This window comes from Triturus cristatus, chromosome 1_1, assembly GCF_964204655.1.
Source record: "Triturus cristatus chromosome 1_1, aTriCri1.1, whole genome shotgun sequence".
NCBI classification, from domain to species: domain Eukaryota; kingdom Metazoa; phylum Chordata; class Amphibia; order Caudata; family Salamandridae; genus Triturus; species Triturus cristatus.
Genome location: NC_140579.1, coordinates 1,194,664,336 through 1,194,680,143, shown reverse-complemented (window position 1 = coordinate 1,194,680,143; position 15,808 = coordinate 1,194,664,336).

Below are 15,808 nucleotides of genomic sequence, written 5' to 3'. Positions count from 1 at the left end.
ACCAGGGTTTCTTTTGACCTTCTTTCTTCTTTCCCTTGGATTGTTGTTGGGACCCACCCTCCTTAGCAGTAGTTTGGGGCCCTGTTGAAGACTTCTGGTCTTTAGATTTCTGATCTCCACCCTTTTGGTCTGTTTTCCTCTGATCACCCCCTTGGCCCTGGTTCTGGTTCTTTTGCTTAACCCTGGTTCTGACCCATTTGTCTGCCTTCTTTCCCAATTCTTGGGGAGAGGTCAGATCAGAGTCAACCAAGTGTTGATGCAGTTGCTGGTTTTGACAGTTATTTAAAATCTGTTCTCTCATCATCAAATTGTACAATCCTGTATAATCAGATACCTTACTTCCCAGCAACCAACCCCCCAAAGCCTTAGTGGCACATTCAATGTATTCAGACCAGTCCTGAGTCTGTGTCTTCTGGGTGTCTCTGAACATTAACCTGTACTGTTCAGTGGTTAAGCCTAACCCATCAACTAGGACACTCTTCAGGACTCTGTAATTTCTGACATCCTCTTCTCTAGTAGTGAGGAGTCTGTCTCTGCCTCTTCCTTCAAAGGAGAGCTAGAGGATTGCTGCCCACTGGTATTCAGGAACCTGCTGTACTTTGCAGGCTCTCTCAAGAGCAGTCATCCATTTGTGGATGTCATCCCCACTTTTGTAGGGGGGCACAACCTTAGACAGGTTCCTATTATCAAAGACCCTATCTTTGTCCTTAGGGACAATGCTGCCACCAGTGGGTATAGACCCACTCTCTTTATGCTGCCTAGCCTTGCTCAGTTTCTCTTCCATCAGAGCTACTTCTAGCTCCTGCTTCCTGATCCTCAGCTGGGCTTCTTGCATTCTGGCCTCATGCTCCCTCCTCTGAGGGGTGGTCATCCTTCTCCTGGAGTGACCTTGAGAGCCTCTAGAGGTATGAGAAGCATTAGATTCACCTGAGTGATTCCTTTGCCTCCCAGACCCCTGGTTAAGTCCACTAGGGAGATCCAATGGGATGATCCCATTGTCAGTCCCCAGTAGCCTTAAGTTAGCTGGGCCACGTATAACACTTGGCACTGTGCTAGTTCTCCCTTCATCCTCACTACTTTCTGTATCCTCACCACTTTCCTCCTCTGTAGTATGATTCTCATCTAAGGGATGGCTATTGGAAAGGGGTACTTCAGTAGCATCTTCAGAAGGGGGGCCTCCTGTTCCTGTCCCTAAGGGGCCTAACTGGGAGGCTTTCCTGAGAGCTTTCTGATCTTCATCAGCCTGTAAAAGCTCCCTGAGTTCAGCAGAAGTAGGATTCTTGGGCTGTTTAAGGCCCCTGATATTTGCCAACTGCCTGAGCTCATTTTGATTAAGGGTAGCAAAGATGGATGGTGCCCTCTGGGGGTCACTCTCAACAGAGATGGGTACAGTGGACCCCTCTGCCCCAGCCATTGCTCTTAAGTGTGGGTGGATGTGTTGCAATCTACCTACACTTGGGTTTACCTACTAAAACCTATCTAGTAGTTGTAGTCAGGGTGTGCTACTCCCTTTGCTCTACAACACTAAGTTCAGTAGAACTTAAGTATATCTAATCTTGTTTTATATGTACCTATAGGTACCTATGTGATCTTTCAATTGGTAACCAAGAGATTACAATGGTAAAACACAGCAAGCTCAAATCCAACCGCTGCTCACCAATGTGAGAAGTTGGCCTGGTATATGATGTTCACTAGTTAAAGTGACCACCTTGTACCATGCCAAGCAACCCTTATGGTGTGGTTGTAAGTCAACCTTTTCGGACTAGCTGCCCTAGTGGTAGCGTAGGCTAAGCAGTCTTTGAGGCTAAACTCGTGAAGCGTGTTAAGCAGGCTGTTTTACCAAATGTAACCCCCCTTTATACCAATGAAAGGACACCACACAGATATATATTGAAAATATATATGTATTTATTTCTCAAAGTAACCCCTAGTCTCTTTATGAGCACAGGAGCACAAATCGTCAAACAAGATTACAGTAGAATACACAGAAGTTGCACTTTATATGGATAGGCCTCTAGAATCGCTGGGCCTACAAGGAGCTAACTTTAGTTAGTGACCAGGAGGTCCACGGGTTGCGTGTGCAGTGCAAATAGTCACACGCGTGCTCCCATAGGTTTTCAATGGGTGCGTAAAAAGTACAAAGTTACTGCAAAAAGGATCTTCCGGGTGGACTATGAACTCAAGATCGGAAACACAGACACTAGAGATGATACTCTACACTGGGGCACCGGAGTGCCAGCTTTACCTCACCCACAGGAAGCGGGTGCGTAGGTGTCGAAGTGCGTCGGGTTTCTTCTATCTGTTCAATGGAGCCTGTGGACAAAGATACTGCAGGCGGTCGGTCCGGAAGGGATGCGGTGGATCCAAGGGTGGATCGGAGTTGTAGAAGACCTGTAAGCAGAGGGGACAGTGTTCACAGTCACTAGCCAGTGACCAGCGTGGCACCAGGTGGGTACCAGGCGATGTCGGGTGCAAACAGGAAGAAAGGTGTAGCTTGTCTCTGCAGCCACGTGGTCCCTGAAGGTGGACGACGTCCAGGAGTCGGTTCACGAGCTGTCCTACGCAGGCTCTCGCTGTCGGCGGTATCGGCGACTTGATCGAAGCAAACAAGCCTTGGCAAAAGCAATTGTTGTGGAAAACGAAATAAGCTGATGGTTCTGACCAGCAAGGTCAGAGGGACTGCTCCTTTGGAGGGGAGCAAGGGCCAGTCTGGAGCAACCAGACCAGCAGTGTATTTTTTGAAGTTCGTCGCCAAGATGGCCACTAGCCAACGGGCCAGCAACCAGTTAGGCGCGTCGAGTGGCAAAATGCAGAAGGGCCCCACGCAGATCGTGGAGATGCTGGAGGGCTCACCTTTGGTGCAGATGCTGCTCGAGGGTTGGGCTTCTCAGATCCCAAAGCACAACTTGGAGGGAGCCTCGGTTGTTGCACTTGCAGCTTGTCATGGTCGTTTCAAGATGGCTGGCTCCACATGTCTCGTTGCCTCCACGGGTCTCCTCTTTTCAGGGACTGTGGATCAGGCAGTGAGAGGTCTGGAGGTCCAGGTCTTGTTAGTCTCTGGACTCGGGCTCCGGCGGGAGGCGGCGGCAAAGTAGACGTTGATTTGCTGGATGGTGCTTGCGTTAGCAAGGTGGTCACTCCCTGACCACAGGGGAGATTGGCTTCAGTCCTCTGTGCGGCAGAGCGTCGAAGTTCCCGTCTTCTTCTTGTAGTTAAGTTGATTCCAGGATGTCTGAAGTCTTAGGACACAGCTCCTACCTTTAAGCGGATTCTAGGGGCCGGACTACCTGCTAGGTCCCTCCCTAAGGGTGGGACCAGGAAGGGGGGTGGTTACACCCCCAATCCTTTGTCCAGCTCGCCCCAGGCCCGGGACTGGTGTTCCCCAGGACCGGATTGAACTGGCATATGCACCGAGGCTCCTTGTGAGCCTCAGGCATGTCTGGTTTCTTTCAAGCCCTACCTGACCAATACACAAAATCCTGTCTGGGGTGGTGCACGCACCTCCCCTGGCAGGAAACCCTTTGTCCACACCTCCCAAGCTGGAAGGACTCCCAGCAGCAGGAGGGCAGACTTGTGTCTGTGGTGGCAGCATCCATTTTGTGGAGCTGAGGCTATGTCTGATTTTACCCGGGTTTCAGGTACTGTACATGTCGTGTCCCTCTAGAAGGGTGGAATGCTAACCCCGTCGCCAGAATTGGCGAGGGGTTAGTATTCCAATTCGTATGACACCTTACTCGACATGTTTTGATAAAGCCAAACCAAAGATAGCATTTAACCGCGAGGTTCATAATGCACTTAAGAGTATATGGTATGACGATATCTGGAAACAGTAGAAGGAAGTTGTCCCGACCACTGCAGACAGGCTCAGCTCATGCCAGAGCACCATCTCACATGGAACCAAGCACTCTGCCTTCAGGATTGTTAAGGCCTGCCATAGGAGTGACTTATAGGTTAACATGTGTCCCATTTAAGGTTAGGTATAGGTATACTACACCTAAGTAAGAGGTGGTTACACCAACTTACCCCAGCTGAGTGATCAGCCAGTTGTGTCAAATTTGTTAGGCCAAGCCTGGGGTGGCATAATACATGCTTCAGCCCCTGGCAGGCCTTAGATACACCAATGCCCTGGGTACCTAGTGTACACTGGTACAGGGGCTCACAGGGTGATCCACTTCCAATTGGTTATGCACCCCAATATGCATAGTGTGAATTTAGTAGAGAGAACAGCAGGCTGGGGGTCTGATTGGCAGGCCCACAGCCTCAATATGTCAAAAATCAGTGAAGCAAAAAGCAAAAATTTGGGGTGACCATAGGATAGCAGACCCTACTCTCCTACAGTAACCCCAGTGGGTTGCATGGCTCGCCCCAAAATGATGAAATTGTTTACCCAACTGGGCTGCGCTGAAGCTGTACGGACTGTCATCCTGTCCATACAACATCCACAAAGCGGACTCACCGTCCCCACAGCGTCTTTGATCATTGTCGCTGCAGGCCCGCCCTGATAGCAGTGGGGCTGCATCGCATCGGGGCACGCCGCATAACACATAAAAAAGGAAGTTGCCTCCAAGATGAAGCCACGCTACGGTGAGTAAAGTCCTTTATTTGTGAAATACAGGACAATCAGACCAGCTGCTCCTTTGCACAAATCTCAAGCCAAACGCGTTTCGAGCGCAACAACGCTCTTGTTCACTGGCAGAAGGGAAAGGCAGCAATCGCACCACCTGCACGAATGTAAATATCCCGCCTCTGTGTGCATCTGTGCAACGAATGATGGTAGTTGTAGTGCATGATAAATGTTACCCCCAGTGGGTTGCATGCCTCGCCCCAAAATGTTCCAAATGTTTACCCAAGTGGGCTGCGCTGAAGCTGTCCGGGCAGTCATCCTGTCCATACAACATCCACAAAGCGGACACACCGTCCCCACAGCGTCTTTGATCATTGTCGCTACAGGCCCGCCCTGATAGCAGTGGGGCTCCATCGCGGCGGGGCACGCCGCATAACACGGAAAAAAGGAAGTTGCCTCCAATATGAAGCCACGGTACGGTGACTAAAGTCCTTTATTTGTGAATTACAGGACAATCAGACCAGCTGCTCCTTTGCACAAATCTCAAGCCAAACGCGTTTCGAGCGCAACAACGCTCTTGCTCACTGGCAGAAGGGAAAGGTAGCAATCGCACCACCTGCGTGAATTTTAATGTCCCGCCTCTGTGGGCGTCTGCGCAAGGAATGATGGTAGTTGTGGTGCATGATAAATGTTACCCCCAGTGGGTTGCATGCCTCGCCCCAAAATGTTCACAATGTTTACCCAAGTGGGCTGCGCTGAAGCTGCCCGGGCTGTCATCCTGTCCATACAACATCCACAAAGCGGACTCACCGTCCCCACAGCGTCTTTGATCATTGTCGCTGCAGGCCCGCCCTGACAGCAGTGGGGCTCCATCGCGGCAAGGCACAACGCATAACACAGAAAAAAGGAAGTTGCCTACAAGATGAAGTCACACTACGGTGAGTAAAGTCCTTTATTTGTGAAATACAGGACAATCAGACCAGCTGCTCCTTTGCACAAATCTCAAGCCAAACGCGTTTCGAGCGCAACAAAGCTCTTGTTCACCGGCAGAAGGGAAAGGCAGCAATCGCACCACCTGCGCGAATTTAAATGTCCCACCTCTGTGGGCGTCTGCGCAAGGAATGATGGTAGTTGTGGTGCATGATAAATGTTACCCATAGTGGGTTGCATGCCTCGCCTCAAAATGTTGAAATTGTTTACCCAAGTGGGCTGCGCTGAAGCTGTCCGGGCTGTCATCCTGTCCATACAACATCCACAAAGCGGACTCACCGTCCCCACAGCGTCTTTGCTCATTGTCGCTGCAGGCCCGCCCTGATAGAAGTGGGGCTCCATCGCGGCGGGGCACGCCGCGTAACACAGAAAAATGGAAGTTGCCCCCAAGATGAAGCCACACTACGGTGAGTAAAGTCCTTTATTTGTGAAATACAGGACAATCAGACCAGCTGCTCCTTTGCACAAATCTTAAGCCAAACGCGTTTCGAGCGCAACAACGCTCTTGTTCACTGGCAGAAGGGAAAGGAAGCAATCGCACCACCTGCTTGAATTTAAATCTCCCGCCTCTGTGGGCGTCTGCGCAAGGAATGATGGTAGTTGTGGTGCATGATAAATGTTACCCACAGTGGGTTGCATGCCTCTCCCCAAAATGTTGAAATTGTTTACCCAAGTGGGCTGCGCTGAAGCTGTCCGGGCTGTCATCCTGTCCATACAACATCCTCAAAGCGGACTCACCGTCCCCACAGTGTCTTTGATCATTGTTGCTGCAGGCCCGCCCTAATAGCAGTGGGGATCCATTCGCGGCGGGGCACGCCCCAAAACACAGAAAAAAGGAAGTTGCCTCCAAGATGAAGCCACACTACGGTGAGTAAAGTCCTTTAATTTTGAAATACAGGACAATCAGACCAGCTGCTCCTTTGCACAAATCTCAAGCCAAACGCGTTTCGAGCGCAACAACGCTCTTGCTCACTGGCAGAAGGGAAAGGCAGCAATCGCACCACCTGTGTGAATTTTAATGTTCCGCCTCTGTGGGCGTCTGCGCAAGGAATTATGGTAGTTGTGGTGCATGATAAATGTTACCCCCAGTGGGTTGCATGCCTCGCCCCAAAATGTTCAAAATGTTTACCCAAGTGGGCTGCGCTGAAGCCGTCAGGGCTGTCATCCTGTCCATACAACATCCACAAAGCGGACTCACCGTCCCCACAGTGTCTTTGATCATTGTCGCTGCAGGCCCGCCCTGATAGCAGTGGGGCTCCATCGCGGCGGGGCAGGCCGCATAACACAGAAAAAAGGAAGTTGCCTCCAAGATGAAGCCACAGTACGGTGAGTAAAGTCCTTTATTTTTGAAATAGAGGACAATCAGACCAGCTGCTCCTTTGCACAAATCTCGAGCCAAACGCATTTCGAGCGCAACAACGCTCTTGCTCACTGGCAGAAGGGAAAGGCAGCAATCGCACCACCTGCGTGAATTTTAATGTCCCGCCTCTGTGGGCGTCTGCGCAAGGAATGATGGTAGTTGTGGGGCATGATAAATGTTACCCCCTGTGGGTTGCATGCCTCGCCCCAAAATGTTCACAATGTTTACCCAAGTGGGCTGCGCTAAAGCTGTCCGGGCTGTCATCCTGTCCATACAACATCCACAAAGCGGACTCACCGTCCCCACAGCGTCTTTGATCATTGTCGCTGCAGGCCCGCCCTGACAGCAGTGGGGCACCATCGTGGCGGGGCATGCTGCATAACACAGAAAAATGGAAGTTGCCTCCAAGATGAAGACACACTACGGTGAGTAAAGTCCTTTATTTGTGAAATACAGGACAATCAGACCAGCTGCTCCTTTGCACAAATCTCAAGCCAAACGCGTTTCGAGCGCAACAACACTCATGATCACTGGCAGAAGGGAAAGGCAGCAATCGCACCACCTGAGCGATTTTAAATGTTCCGCCTCTGTGGGCGTCTGCGCAAGGAATTATGGTAGTTGTGGTGCATGATAAATGTTACCCCCAGTGGGTTGCATGCCTCGCCCCAAAATGTTCAAAATGTTTACCCAAGTGGGCTGCGCTGAAGCCGTCCGGGCTGTCATCCTGTCCATACAACATCCACAAAGCGGACTCACCGTCCCCACAGCGTCTTTGATCATTGTCGCTGCATGCCCGCCCTGATAGCAGTGGGGATCCATCGCGGCGGGCCACGCCCCAAAACACAGAAAAAAGGAAGTTGTCTCCAAGATGAAGCCACCCTACGGTGAGTAAAGTCCTTTATTTGTGAAATACAGGACAATCAGACCAGCTGCTCCTTTGCACAAATCTCAAGCCAAGCGCGTTTCGAGCGCAACAACGCTCTTGCTCACTGGCAGAAGGGAAAGGCAGCAATCGCACCACCTGCGTGAATTGGAATGTTCCGCCTCTGTGGGCGTCTGCGCAAGGAATTATGGTAGTTGTGGTGCATGATAAATGTTACCCCCAGTGGGTTGCATGCCTCACCCCCAAATTTTCAAAATGTTTACCCAAGTGGGCTGCGCTGAAGCTGTCCGGGCTGTCATCCTGTCCATACAACATCCACAAAGCGGACTCACCGTCCCCACAGCGTCTTTGATCATTGTCGCTGCAGGCCCGCCCTGATAGCAGTGGGGCTCCATCGCGGCGGGGCACGCCGCATAACATAGAAAAAAGGAAGTTGCCTCCAAGATGAAGCCACACTACGGTGAGTAAAGTCCTTTATTTGTTAAATACAGGACAATCAGACCAGCTGCTCCTTTGCACAAATCTTAAGCCAAACGCGTTTCGAGCGCAACAACGCTCTTGTTCACTGGCAGAAGGGAAAGGAAGCAATCGCACCACCTGCGTGAATTTAAATCTCCCGCCTCTGTGGGCGTCTGCGCAAGGAATAATGGTAGTTGTGGTGCATGATGAATGTTACCCACAGTGGGTTGCATGCCTCTCCCCAAAATGTTGAAATTGTTTACCCAAGTGGGCTGCGCTGAAGGTGTCCGGGCTGTCATCCTGTCCATACAACATCCACAAAGCGGACTCACCGTCCCCAGTGTCTTTGATCATTGTCGCTGCAGGCCCGCCCTGATAGTATTGGGGATCCGTCGCGGCGGGGCACGCCCCAAAATACAGAAAAAAGGAAGTTGCCTCCAAGATGAAGCCACACTACGGTGAGTAAAGTCCTTTATTTGTGAAATACAGGACAATCAGACCAGCTGCTCCTTTGCACAAATCTCAAGCCAAACGCGTTTCGAGCGCAACAACGCTCTTGCTCACTGGCAGAAGGGAAAGGCAGCAATCGCACCACCTGCGTGAATTGTAATGTTCCGCCTCTGTGGGCGTCTGTGCAAGGAATTATGGTAGTTGTGGTGCATGATAAATGTTACCCCCAGTGGGTTGCATGCCTCACCCCCAAATTTTCAAAATGTTTACCCAAGTGGGCTGCGCTGAAGCTGTCCGGGCTGTCATCCTGTCCATACAACATCCACAAAGCGGACTCACCGTCCCCACAGCGTCTTTGATCATTGTCGCTGCAGGCCCGCCCTGATAGCAGTGGGGCTCCATCGCGGCGGGGCACGCCGCATAACATAGAAAAAAGGAAGTTGCCTCCAAGATGAAGCCACACTACGGTGAGTAAAGTCCTTTATTTGTTAAATACAGGACAATCAGACCAGCTGCTCCTTTGCACAAATCTTAAGCCAAACGCGTTTCGAGCGCAACAACACTCTTGTTCACTGGCAGAAGGGAAAGGAAGCAATCGCACCACCTGCGTGAATTTAAATCTCCCGCCTCTGTGGGCGTCTGCGCAAGGAATGATGGTAGTTGTGGTGCATGATAAATGTTACCCACAGTGGGTTGCATGCCTCTCCCCAAAATGTTGAAATTGTTTACCCAAGTGGGCTGCGCTGAAGCTGTCCGGGCTGTCATCCTGTCCATACAACATCCACAAAGCGGACTCACCGTCCCCAGTGTCTTTGATCATTGTCGCTGCAGGCCCGCCCTGATAGCAGTGGGGATCCGTCGCGGCGGGGCACGCCCCAAAACACAGAAAAAAGGAAGTTGCCTCCAAGATGAAGCCACACTACGGTGAGTAAAGTCCTTTATTTGTGAAATACAGGACAATCAGACCAGCTGCTCCTTTGCACAAATCTCAAGCCAAACGCGTTTCGAGCGCAACAACGCTCTTGCTCACTGGCAGAAGGGAAAGGCAGCAATCGCACGACCTGAGCGATTTTGAATGTCCCGCCTCTCTGGGTGTCTGCGCAAGGAATTATGGTAGTTGTGGTGCATGATAAATGTTACCCCCAGTGGGTTGCATGCCTCAACCCCAAATTTTCAAAATGTTTACCCAAGTGGGCTGCGCTGAAGCTGTCCGGGCTGTCATCCTGTCCATACAACATCCACAAAGCGGACTCACCGTCCCCACAGCGTCTTTGATCATTGTCGCTGCAGTCCCGCCCTGATAGCAGTGGGGCTCCATCGCGGCGGGGCCCGCCGCATAACACAGAAAAAAGAAAGTTGCCTCCAAGATGAAGCCACACTACGGTGAGTAAAGTCCTTTATTTGTTCAATACAGGACAATCAGACCAGCTGCTCCTTTGCACAAATCTTAAGCCAAACGCGTTTCGAGCGCAACAACGCTCTTGTTCACTGGCAGAAGGGAAAGGAAGCAATCGCACCACCTGCGTGAATTTAAATCTCCCGCCTCTGTGGGCGTCTGCGCAAGGAATGATGGTAGTAGTGGTGCATGATAAATGTTACCCACAGTGGGTTGCATGCCTCTCCCCAAAATGTTGAAATTGTTTACCCAAGTGAGCTGCGCTGAAGCTGTCCGGGCTGTCATCCTGTCCATACAACATCCACAAAGCGGACTCACCGTCCCCAGTGTCTTTGATCATTGTCGCTGCAGGCCCGCCCTGATAGCAGTGGGGATCCGTCGCGGTGGGGCACGCCCCAAAACACAGAAAAAAGGAAGTTGCCTCCAAGATGAAGCCACACTATGGTGAGTAAAGTCCTTTATTTGTGAAATACAGGACAATCAGACCAGCTGCTCCTTTGCACAAATCTCAAGCCAAACGCGTTTCGAGCGCAACAACGCTCTCGCTCACTGGCAGAAGGGAAAGGCAGCAATCGCACGACCTGAGCGATTTTGAATGTCCCGCCTCTGTGGTTGTCTGCGCAAGGAATGATGGTAGTTGTGCTGCATGATAAATGTTACCCCCAGTGGGTTGCATGCCTCGCCCCAAAATGTTCAAAATGTTTACCCAAGTGGGCTGCGCTGAAGATGTCCGGGCTGCCATCCTGTCCATACAACATCCACAAAGCGGACTCACTGTCCCCACAGCGTCTTTGATCATTGTCGCTGCAGGCCCGCCCTGATAGCATTGGGGCTCCATCGCGGCGGGGCACGCCGCATAACACATAATAAAGGAAGTTGCCTCCAAGATGAAGCCACACTACGGTGAGTAAAGTCCTTTATTTGTGAAATACAGGACAATCAGACCAGCTGCTCCTTTGCACAAATCTCAAGCCAAATGCGTTTCGAGCGCAGCAACGCTCTTGTTCACTGGCAGAAGGGAAAGGCAGCAATCGCACCACCTGCGCGAATTTAAATGTCCCGCCTCTGTGGGCGTCTGCGCAAGAAATGATGGTAGTTGTGGTGCATGATAAATGTTACCTACAGTGGGTTGCATGCCTCTCCCCAAAATGTTCAAAATGTTTACCCAAGTGGGCAGCGCTGAAGCTGTCCGGGCTGTCACCCTGTCCATACAACATCCACAAAGCGGACTCACAGTCCCCACAGCGTCTTTGATCATTGTCGCTGCAGGCCCGCCCTGACAGCAGTGGGGCTCCATCGCGGCGGGGCACGCCGCATAACACAGAAAAAAGGAAGTTGCCTCCAAGATGAAGCCACACTACGGTGAGTAAAATCCTATATTTGTGAAATACAGGACAATCAGACCAGCTGCTCCTTTGCACAAATCTCAAGCCAAACGCGTTTCGAGCGCAACAACTCTTTTGTTCACTGGCAGAAGGGAAAGGCAGCAATCGCACAACCTGCACGAATTTAAATGTCCCGCCTCTGTGGGCGTCTGCGCAAGGAATGATGGTAGTTGTGGTGAATGATAAATGTTACACCCAGTGGGTTGCATGCCTCGCCCCAAAATGTTGAAATTGTTTACCCAAGTGGGCTGTGCTGAAGCTGTCCGGGCTGTCATCCTGTCCATACAACATCCACAAAGCGGACTCACCGTCCCCACTGCGTCTTTGATCATTGTCGCTGCAGGCCCGCCCTGACAGCAGTGGGGCTCCATCGCGGCGGGGCACGCCGCATAACACAGAAAAAAGGAAGTTGCCGCCAAGATGAAGCCACACTACGGTGAGTAAAATCCTTTATTTGTGAAATACAGGACAATCAGACCAGCTGCTCCTTTGCACAAATAGCAAGCCAAACGCGTTTCGAGTGCAACAACGCTCTTGTTCACTGGCAGAAGGGAAAGGCAGCAATCGCACCACCTGCACAAATTTAAATGTCCCGCCTCTGTGGGCGTCTGCGCAAGGAATGATGGTAGTTGTGGTGCATGATAAATGTTAGCCCCAGTGGGTTGCATGCCTCGCCCCAAAATGTTCAAAATGTTTACCCAAGTGGGCTGCGCTGAAGCTGTCCGGGCTGCCATCCTGTCCACACAACATCCACAAAGCGGACTCACCGTCCCCACAGCGTCTTTGATCATTATTGCTGCAGGCCCGCCCTGATAGCATTGGGGCTCCATCGCGGCGGGGCACGTCGCATAACACAGAATAAAGGAAGTTGGCTCCAAGATGAAGCCACACTATGGTGAGTAAAGTCCTTTATTTGTGAAATACAGGAGAATCAGACCAGCTGCTCCTTTGCACAAATCTCAAGCCAAACGTGTTTCGAGCGCAACAACGCTCTTGCTCACCGGCAGAAGGGAAAGGTAGCAATCGCACCACCTGCGTGAATTTTAATGTCCCGCCTCTGTGGCCGTCTGCGCAAGGAATGATGGTAGTTGTGGTGCATGATAAATGTTACCCCCAGTGGGTTGCATGCCTCGCCCCAAAATGTTCACAATGTTTACCCAAGTGGGCTGCGCTGAAGCTGCCCGGGCTGTCATCCTGTCCATACAACATCCACAAAGCGGACTCACCGTCCCCACAGCGTCTTTGATCATTGTCGCTGCAGGCCCGCCCTGACAGCAGTGGGGCTCCATCGCGGCAAGGCACAACGCATAACACAGAAAAAAGGAAGTTGCCTACAAGATGAAGTCACACTACGGTGAGTAAAGTCCTTTATTTGTGAAATACAGGACAATCAGACCAGCTGCTCCTTTGCACAAATCTCAAGCCAAACGCGTTTCGAGCGTAACAACGCTCTTGTTCACTGGCAGAAGGGAAAGGCAGGAATCGCACCACCTGCACGAATTTAAATGTGAAGCCTCTGTGTGCGTCTGTGCAATGAATGATGGTAGTTGTGGTGCATGATAAATGTTACCCCCAGTGGGTTGCATGCCTCGCTCCAAAATGTTCAAAATGTTTACTCAAGTGGGCTGCGCTGAAGCTGTCCGGGCTGTCATACTGTCCATACAACATCCACAAAGCGGACTCACCGTCCCCACAGCGTCTTTGCTCATTGTCTCTGCAGGCCCGCCCTGATAGAAGTGGGGCTCCATCGCGGCGGGGCACGCCGCATAACACAGAAAAAAGGAAGTTGCCTCCAAGATGAAGCCACACTACGGTGAGTAAAGTCCTTTATTTGTGAAATACAGGACAATCAGACCAGCTGCTCCTTTGCACAAATCTTAAGCCAAACGCGTTTCGAGCGCAACAACGCTCTTGTTCACTGGCAGAAGGGAAAGGAAGCAATCGCACCACCTGCGTGAATTTAAATCTCCCGCCTCTGTGGGCGTCTGCGCAAGGAATGATGGTAGTTGTGGTGCATGATAAATGTTACCCACAGTGGGTTGCATGCCTCTCCCCAAAATGTCGAAATTGTTTACCCAAGTGGGCTGCGCTGAAGCTGTCCGGGCTGTCATCCTGTCCATACAACATCCACAAAGCGGACTCACCGTCCCCACAGCGTCTTTGCTCATTGTCGCTGCAGGCCAGCCCTGATAGAAGTGGGGCTCCATCGCGGCGGGGCACGCCGCATAACACAGAAAAAAGGAAGTTGCCTCCAAGATGAAGCCACACTACAGTGAGTAAAGTCCTTTATTTGTGAAATACAGGACAATCAGACCAGCTGCTCCTTTGCACAAATCTTAAGCCAAACGCGTTTCGAGCGCAACAACGCTCTTGTTCACTGGCAGAAGGGAAAGGAAGCAATCGCACCACCTGCTTGAATTTAAATCTCTCGCCTCTGTGGGCGTCTGCGCAAGGAATGATGGTAGTTGTGGTGCATGATAAATGTTACCCACAGTGGGTTGCATGCCTCTCCCCAAAATGTTGAAATTGTTTACCCAAGTGGGCTGCGCTGAAGCTGTCCGGGCTGTCATCCTGTCCATACAACATCCTCAAAGCGGACTCACCGTCCCCACAGTGTCTTTGATCATTGTCGCTGCAGGCCCGCCCTGATAGCAGTGGGGATACATGCGCCGGCGGGGCACGCCCCAAAACACAGAAAAAAGGAAGTTGCCTCCAAGATGAAGCCACACTACGGTGAGTAAAGTCCTTTAATTTTGAAATACAGGACAATCAGACCAGCTGCTCCTTTGCACAAATCTCAAGCCAAACGCGTTTCGAGCGCAACAACGCTCTTGCTCACTGGCAGAAGGGAAAGGCAGCAATCGCACCACCTGTGTGAATTTTAATGTTCCGCCTCTGTGGGCGTCTGCGCAAGGAATTATGGTAGTTGTGGTGCGTGATAAATGTTACCCCCAGTGGGTTGCATGCCTCGCCCCAAAATGTTCAAAATGTTTACCAAAGTGGGCTGCGCTGAAGCCGTCAGGGCTGTCATCCTGTCCATACAACATCCACAAAGCGGACTCACCGTCCCCACAGTGTCTTTGATCATTGTCGCTGCAGGCCCGCTGTTAGACCTGGCATCATTGGCATGAGTCTCTCCTCCATTTTTTTCTGTTTGCCTCCTCTGTTTACGATGTTTTTGCTGGATTATTGCTTTGGGCACTGTGCCACTGCTGATCAGCGCCACAGTGCAAGTGCTCCCTATGCTAAATTGTTACGTTGATTGGTGTTACCATGATTGGCTTGGTTGACTTACTGTTCAGACCCTAGTCTAGTGCACTGCGCGTGCCAAGGGCGTGTAAGTTAACTGCTGCTGGTGGGCTTGCAGCACTGGTTGTGCCACCCACAGAAGCAGCGTGCAAAATGTGTCTCAGGCCTGCCACCGCGGCGCCTGCGTGCAGTCCCTGACTGCCATGTCGACTTGGTAAGGAAACCTACTTGCCAGTCTCTAAACCTTCACTTTGCCACCTTTCAGACACCTCTATGGTAGGCCCTAGGGCAGGGTGCATTGTTGGTAAAAGGTAGGTCATGCCCTGATGTGTGTGGCATGACCTAATAGTGAATTACAGCCATTTTCGTTTTTCACTATTGAAGGGCTACCTGCCTCCAATAGGCCAGACTGGGCAGACTGATTATTAACTCCATTATAATCTATCTGACTCAGGGAGCATGGTAGCAAGTCGAGTTTAGTATCCCTGAACTCAGAATTTAATAACACACCCTTTAGGATGGATGGTTTTTAAATTCTATGTTTGAAAATAGCACTTTTAGAAAGTGGCTATTTTCTTGTCCAACTATCTACCGGTCTCTGCTGGTTTGGTGTGTGTGTCAGGGGCTGAGTGGCTCCAGAGGTCTGAGTGAGTCAGTGTGGGGTGAATGGGGCGTTTACACGTAGAGTGAGGGAAGAGTAGCCTGCCCTGCCTGACACAATACTGGCCCCGCCTCCTGCTGGGCGACTGATAGCCCTGCTCCTACCAGTGACAATACTGGCTCCGCCTCCTGCTGGGCGGCTGAGGACTCTGCCCTGCCCAGTGAATAGGCCAGGTGCCTCTGCCTGGCAACACCCACAACAAACCTGAGATGGTGGGAATCGCCCTGCTTGGACAAAGGGAACAAAGGGAAAAAGGGGTATAAGAGAAGGACCCCTGAACCAAGAACTCAGATCACTTCTGACAAGGAAACCTGTACCAAGGACAAGAAGCCTGCTGATCTAAGGACTTGCCTCCCCTTTCTGCCAGAGTGCTGTTTTGCTGTGGAGGAACCTGAAAGCTGCTTCTTTATT